Source organism: Bufo gargarizans, chromosome 2 (genome assembly GCF_014858855.1).
Source record: "Bufo gargarizans isolate SCDJY-AF-19 chromosome 2, ASM1485885v1, whole genome shotgun sequence".
Classification (NCBI taxonomy): Eukaryota; Metazoa; Chordata; class Amphibia; order Anura; family Bufonidae; genus Bufo; species Bufo gargarizans.
Genome location: NC_058081.1, coordinates 54,887,711 through 54,896,085, shown reverse-complemented (window position 1 = coordinate 54,896,085; position 8,375 = coordinate 54,887,711).

The window sequence follows — 8,375 nt, the reverse complement described above, 5'->3', positions numbered from 1 at the left end:
CTGCCTTTAAAACAGAAAAAGATACCGGTACCTCATAAAATAGTTATTACTTAACATTCCCCATAAGTCCACATTATGTTAGCATCATTTTGTAAATGTCATTTTAATTTTTTAAAAGCAATTCTTAAAAGAATTTCCCAAACCCACTTTTTAAGGACCAGTTCAGGTCTGAATTCACTTTGTGGGGCTTACATAGTGGAAACCCCCCATAAATGACCCCCCCCCCCCCCCCCATTGCAGAAACTAACCTCTAAACTGATTTTACAAACTTTGTTACCCCTTTAGAATTAAAGAAAAATGGAGATGACATTTCTAAATTTGACTTTTTTGGCAGATTTTCCATTTTAATCCATTTTTTTCTTTAACACATGGAGGGTTAATAGCCAAACAAAAATCAATATTTATTACCCAGATTCTGCAGTTTACAGAAATACCCCACATGTGGTCGTAAACTGATGTACGGGCACACTGCAGGGCGCAGAAGGAAAGGAGCGCCATATGGTTTTTGTAAGGCAGATTTTGCTGGACTGGTTTTTAGATGCCATGTCCCATTTGAAGCCCCCCTGATGCACCTTACAGTAGAAATTCCCAAAAAGTGACCCCATTTTGGAAACTAGGGGATAGGGTACCAGTTTTATTGGTACTATTTTGAGGTACATTTGATTTTTAATTGCTCTATAATACGTTTTTTTGTGTGGAAAGGTAACCAAAAAATTGCACCATTTTTATTTTTTACAATATATATCTGACAGGGTAGATCATGTGCTATTTTTATAGAGCAGGTTGTTACGGACGCAATTATTATCAAATATGTATACTTTCTTTGTTTGTTTGCTTCTGTTTTACATAATAAAGCATTTATGAAAAAAAAGAATATGTTTTTGTGTCTATTTTCTGAACACCTTATTTTTTATATTTTTCTGCAGACAGAGTTGACATTTTTATTGGTACCATTTTTGGGTACATATGATTTTTTGATCATTCATTATTACACTTTATGGGGCAAGGTGACCAAAAAAGTGGTTGTTTTGGAACAGTTTTTATTTATTTATATTTACAGCATTCACCTAAAGCGGTTAGGTCCTGTGACATTTTTATATAGCAGATCATCTCCATGTTCTGAGAGCTATATATTTTATTTTTTTAGCGATTTTCTTATGTAGGGGCTAATTTTTTGCGGGATGAGGTGACAGTTTTATTGGTACTATTTTGTGGGACATACGCCTTTTTGATAGCTTGGTGTTGCACTTTTTGTGATGCAAGGTGACAAAAATATATTTTTTTTACACAGTTTTTTTTTTTTTTATCGGACGGGGTGTATCATGTGATATATTTATAGAGCTGGTCGTTACGGATGCGGTGACACCTAATATTTTTTTCTTTTTTTAATCTTTTATAAATGAGCGGATATAGGAAAAGGCAATTTAGTTTATTTTCAATTTACATTTTTTCTATTTTATTTTTTTTCCACACCTTTTTATCAAGTCTCACTTGGATCTTGAAGATCCGGTGGGGCTGATGGCAGTACTATACTTTGCAATGCTCTTGCATTGCAAAGTATAAGACTATCAGTTTTACACTGGTAGATGGCAACACTAGACGCCTTTGCAAGGCATCCAGTTGCCATGGCAACCATCAGGCCGCTGCCATCTCAGAGCAGCAGCCCGATGGTTAGGAGAGGGAGCCCCCTCCCTCTGTTAACCCCTTGGATGCCGCTGACTGCGGCATCTAATGGGTTGCAGCAGAGTGTCAGCATACAGCTGACATTCGCTGCTGATGGTGGCGGCTCAGGAACGGAGCCGCCGCCATCAAATACAGCAGAGGAACGTATCAGGGGCAGGGCATTGCCGGAAAGGAGTGGGTACGGCCAGCATGGAGGGGGCACAGCACGAACAGAGGGGGCACGGCCGTCAGAGAAGAGGCACGGCCGGCACAGAAGGGGCACGGTAGGACACATGAGGGGGCACAGATCCGCTAATGCCTGATTTCAGGCTCTGATCTGCAGAGTGCAGATCAGTGCCTGAAACCAGCATTTTCTACACTGCCACTCACCGATTGGTTAGTCTGCATAGACTAACCAATTGGAGCGATCGCCAACAAGGGACAACTCTGATTGGTCCCTTGCCTACGTACTGGACTGTATGCTGTCCCTGACAGCAGCAGTGCAGGGGCAGAAGCTTTAATCCAAGCGCCCTTATTTGGAGATAAGGGTTATTAGATAACAAGCACTTTGTGACAGAATGGCTCAATATTTTTTCATAAAGGCCAATTGAAAAAAATAGTTTTAGCCCAAAATTAGTAAAAATACAATGCACATTTTAATAATAAAATCTGCTGATGTGCCAAATAGATAAAAGTTGATCATTCTGGGATGTCTTTGGAAAATCCATGCGCCGGGAAAAAAAATAAAAAACTTGGCGCAGATTTGTTTAATGTTCACTAGTATTCTGGAAGTGTGTCCAGGGAGATCCGAAAACACATCCGTGTTCCGGCTAATAAACTCCCTGGCCTCCTGAGCCTGCTTAGAGGAGAGGCTGTCAGCAATTCTTACTGTGGCAGCCGCTTCCCTTGCTTCAGACAGGGGGTCCGAAACTGCTTCCCCTAGAAAACCTGGCTGAGGGCTGTCTTCAGTACAGGTTTCACTATCCTTCCACGGTTTGAGAAGATTCACATGGTACACCTGCTCCGGCTTTCGCCTCCATGGCTGGTGTACTTTGTAATTAACCTCTTCAATTTTTTCAAGTACCTTGTAGGGCCCCTGCCATCTAGCCAGGAACTTACTATCCATGGTCGGCACCAGAACCAAAACCCGATCACCCGGGTTAAAGTTCCAGACCCGAGTCTGCCGATTATAGATCCGACTCTGGGCTCGCTGAGCGGCCTCCATATGCTCCCTGACAAGAGGCAAAACGGTCTCTATCTGCTGTTGCATCTTGGTAACATACTCAGGGACACTTTCATGTGGAGTGGGTTGCTGTTCCCACGCCTCTTTGGCGAGGATGTCTGCCATATAGCAATTTGAAGGGCGAGAACCCAGTAGAGGCCTGGGGCACCTCTCGCACAGCGAACATGAGATAGGGCAGAAGAAGGTCCCAGTCCTTGCCATCCTTAGACACCACCCTTTTTAACATGGTTTTTCAATGTTTTATTAAATCTTTCAACCAGATTCTTAGTAGCCTAGTAGCGCTCCACCAGGTCCAACATTTCCAGGGCATTGCCAGGAGACACCTGGCCAATCCAGTGCTGGAGAGGGTGTGGCAGAGCCCTCCAAAACACATCAGACAATAGTCTATCCAGCATAGCTGTGGGACTCAGGACATCAGGCAGTAGCCACTTTTGCAAGAGGTTGAATAAGTCATAATACTGGGGTCTCGCAGGCTCCGCCGGCTTAAACCCCCACTGATTACCCAGTCTTGCCAAAATCTCACCCTTTACTTTTTGGTAGCCGCTTGATCGTCCAGCAAGTCGAAATACACTCACTGGGAATCGGATGCCAGGAACAGAGTGACAACCTTAGCCCACTGGTCTCGGGGTAGCTTCTCCCTGATGGCCACTTTCTCGTACATCGCCAGGTAGGTTTCGATGTCGCCTGTGGGGGTAATCTTAGGAATCGCAGCACGGACTGCTTTCCGGGCATCGTGGACGTTCAGGTTGCTCCTGCTGTCTGCAAAGCCATTACATATTGTAGCAGCAACTGGTTGGTCTCCTGCTGCTGCTTATTAGCCTCACGTTGGTGCAGGTTTGTCTCTCGCTGCTGCAGATTAGCCTCCATGAGGGCCTTCACAACAGCCTCCATTTTGTTGTGGGGAACTGGTTGTAATACAGCTGGTTTAATGTACGACATACAACCGGGCCTGGAAAAATGCAGAACCCAAAAATATCGGCGTTCACACCAGCCTCACTGCTTTAGCCCGCATCCTCCACCAATTGTGGGGATTCGCTTTGGTAGACAGGGTGTGCGGACGCAGTACAGAGGCAAATTACCATTTCTTAAATCAAACTTCCGTGTTTATTCACACATAAAGCAAAAACAAAACATCACTTTGCAGTCATGGTGTTAGTTCACACACAAAGGAAAGTCTACATAGCAGAAATCGCCTTGTTGGCAGTTCTACCTCCAGCAGTCCAAACGGGTCTCAGCCCTCCAGCACGGCACAAGCCTCAGATCCCAGCACACACACCTCCTGAGCTCCACTGTCAGACTGAGGTAATCCTCCTCACCTGGCAGTGCTGGCTGTTTTTTAGGCCTGGCAAAACTTGGCCTGGAACATGGGGAGTAGTCACCCACCCAGCACTTTGACTACTCCCAGGATCAGCTATACAGCTATACTAAGTATTAAGGTGTGAAACAGCAACTGCTGCTGAGACATAAAAACCGGCTCTTACTCCACCGAGGCCAGGAACCTCGGTGACACGTACCCATCATCCACAATGATTCCTTGTACCTTCTTACAATACATATTACATTACTATTATATTTACCCCATGAGACCATGTGGTCATTGGGATCAGATCCTACCTTGAACTGATATCACAAAAAAATAAAAAAAAATAAAAAACACTTGGAAATGTTTTTTTTCTTTTTTATTAATGACTTACAAAGAGCCTGCTATTCCTCAGATAAACACCGGGTGGCAGTCTTGATTCACAATAATAATTTTGTGTCTACTTAGCGCCACCATATTAAATAGCACAGTACAGAGAACAGCTTGCCGCTGGTGAATGCGTCAGCAGAGCTAACAATCTAAACGGAAAGCTGATAGATTGGTGCATCAGTGTGTTTTGAAGATACCTTGTAAGGCTTCATCTGCCTAAAATGAACAGTATCTTTCATCCATTACAAGTAATCACAATCAGACTTCCGCAATAAGCTTATCAATAATAGGAGCCATCCTGGGCAGGGGTTGTCAAAAATGGACAATCCCTTTAAATGGCACCCCCTACCCTATTTTTGTCCAGTCCATACATGTGGTGGTAGTCTGCCATGTGGTCATGAAATGTGCGCCAAAACTTCCTGCGGTTTTATTTTTATGGGACAACCTAAGAGTAGCTGTTTCTGTTCAATTTCCTTAAATTGGCAATTTGTTACTTATATCGGGCCCAGGGAAAGTTGATTGACAACCAATATGGCGGCCACTTCAGCTTACAAAGATTGGGCGGGCTGAAAATATGTTACTGACCATCCGTGTCACATGATTCAAAAAAGTCACATGATACAAGTCTAGATGTACAGACCCTATATTGCAGGTTTTCTAAAATTTTGGAAAATCCATTTAAGCTGGGTGTCACATGGTAGAAGTCGCCGTAGTCCTAAGACTACAAGGACAACTCCATTACATTGCGGTCTACTACATGCACATTAACGTGAGAGAAAATCAGAAGTCAGCTCCAATCAGATATCTGCACATAGACCAAGAGTTAGTGACTTCTTTTTTTCTCTTTTGCACATAAACGGTTAAACTATATTCCTTAGTAAAAATGACCAGTCCACACAACACCATGAGGGCCCCCCCTGAGCAAAGGTTGAATTTAAAATAAACGTTACTTTTTTAAAAGCATTAACTTTGATTTCTTTCAACATATTTTTGGTTATATGGCAAAAAAAATATTGCTTCCGGGGGGGCGGGATCCAGGGGGTCCAAGTAAATTCTTGCCCAGGGTCCAATCAATATTAAAGACGGGTGAGGTACATGGTGACTGGTGACTCATGGTCTTCAGTCACCCTAAGGGGGAAAAACTGGTGTAAAGGAAAACTGGCTTAGTTACCCACAGCAACCAATCAGACCCCAGACTAGACCCGCTGATACAAAAAAAAAGACCTAGGATTCGTAAATTAAGACCACCGGACCAGGCACAGCCAAAGGGGCTCTAAACTAATACAGATCCCAGACTAGACCCTATAAATTAATACAGAATAAAACCCCAAAACGAACACAATACCCTGACTAGACCCAAAAAACTAATACAGACCGCTGACTAGACCCCTTAAACTAAAACAACTCCAGACTAGACCCCAAAAACTAATACAGACTTCAGACTAGACCCCATGAACTAATACAGACTCCAGACTAGACCCCAAAAACTAAAACAGACCCCAGACTAGACCCCAAAAACGAATACAGACCCCCGACTAGACCACAAAAACTAATACAGACTCCAGACTAGAACCCATAAACTAATACAGACCCCAGACTAGGCCCCATAAACCAATACAGACCCCAGACTAGACCCCATAAACTAATACAGTCTGCAGACTAGAACCCAAAATCTAATACAGACCCCAGACTAGACTACATAAACTAATACAGACCCCAGACTAGACCCCCATAAACTAATAAACTAATACAGACTCCAAACTAGACCCCAAAAATGAATACAGACTCCAGACTAGACCCCATAAATGAATACAGACTCCAGACTAGACCCCATAAACAAATGCAGACTCCAGACTAGACCCCATAAACAAATACAGACTCCAGACTAGAACCCATAAACTAATACAGACCCCAGACTAGAACCCATAAACTAATACAGACCCCAGACTAGACCCCAATAAACGAATAAACTACTACAGACTGCAGAATAGACCCCATAAACTAATACAGTCTCCAGACTAGACCCCAAAATCTAATACAGACCCCAGACTGGACCCCATAAATTAAAACAGACCCCAGACTACACCCCCCTGAACAAATATAGTTCCAGACCGCTAAAAAGATACAGATCCCCAAACCCCTCTGAGAAAATACAGATTCAAGTCAGACCCTCTAAATACAGAACCTCTTAAAGGGCTTCTGTCACCCCACTAAAGTGATTTTTTTTTTTTGGGCTGGTGAAATTAGTTATATTGCGATATATCACAATATAATTGTGTTACTTACTTTGATCCAGCAGTTTCTTCCAAAAACGAAGTTTTATCATATGTAAATTAGGTCTCTAACAGCAAGTAGGGCGGCTACTTGCTGCTGCAGAAATCCGCCCCCTCGCCGTGTTGATTGACAGGGCCAGCCGGGATCTCCTCCTCCGGCCAGCCCTGTCGGCATTTCAAAAATCGCGCGCCTCTGTGGGTTCGGCGCAGGCGCTCTGAGATGAGGAGGCTCGTCTCCTCAGAACTCCCTCAGTGCGCCTGCGCCGATGACATCACCGAAATAGAAGACGTCATCGGCGCAGGCGCACTGAGGGAGTTCTGAGGAGACGAGCCTCCTCATCTCAGAGCGCCTGCGCCGAACCCACAGAGGCGCGCGATTTTTGAAATGCCGACAGGGCTGGCCGGAGGAGGAGATCCCGGCTGGCCCTGTCAATCAACACGGCGAGGGGGCGGATTTCTGCAGCAGCTAGCAGCAAGTAGCCGCCCTACTTGCTGTTAGAGACCTAATTAACATATGATAAAACTTAGTTTTTGGAAGAAACTGCTGGATCAAAGTAAGTGACACAATTATATTGTGATATATCGCAATATAATTAATTTCACCAGCCCAAAAAAAAAAAAATCACTTTAGTGGGGTGACAGAAGCCCTTTAATTATTAGACAACAAACTAGACTCTCTAAACTAATTCAGACCCCACACCAAACATGAGACAGACAGATGATAGATAGATAGACAGATAGATAGAGCTAATCCAGACTCTCTAAACTAATACAGACCTCAAACTAGACCCTCTAGAGCAGGCATGCTCAACCTGCGGCCCTCCAGCTGTTGCAAAATTACAACTCCCATAATTCCCTGACAACCTACAGTCATATCCTACAGAAGGGCATGGTGGGAGTTGTAGTTTTACAACAGCTGGAGGGCCGCAGGTTGAGCATCCCTGCTAAAGAAATAAAGAACCCAGACAAGTCACCTAAATAAATACAGACTGTCATCTCAGCTCCTCTCCAGTGAATGAAGAGAGCTGCAGTACCAGATACAGCCCTCGGATAATAGTGGCGCGGTTTGTTAAGGAAAATTCTGGACATAGGACACTGATAGATAGATAGATAGATAGATAGATAGACATAGGACACTGATAGATAGATAGATAGATAGATAGATAGACATAGGACACTGATAGATAGATAGATAGATAGATAGATAGACATAGGACACTGATAGATGGATAGATAGACATAGGACACTGATAGATAGATAGATAGACATAGGACACTGATAGATAGATAGATAGATAGATAGATAGATAGATAGATAGATAGATAGATAGATAGACATAGGACACAGATAGATAGATAGATAGATAGATAGATAGATAGATAGATAGATAGACATAGGACACTGATAGATAGATAGATAGATAGATAGATAGATAGATAGATAGATAGATAGATAGATAGATAGACATAGGACACTGATAGATGGATAGATAGACATAGGACACTG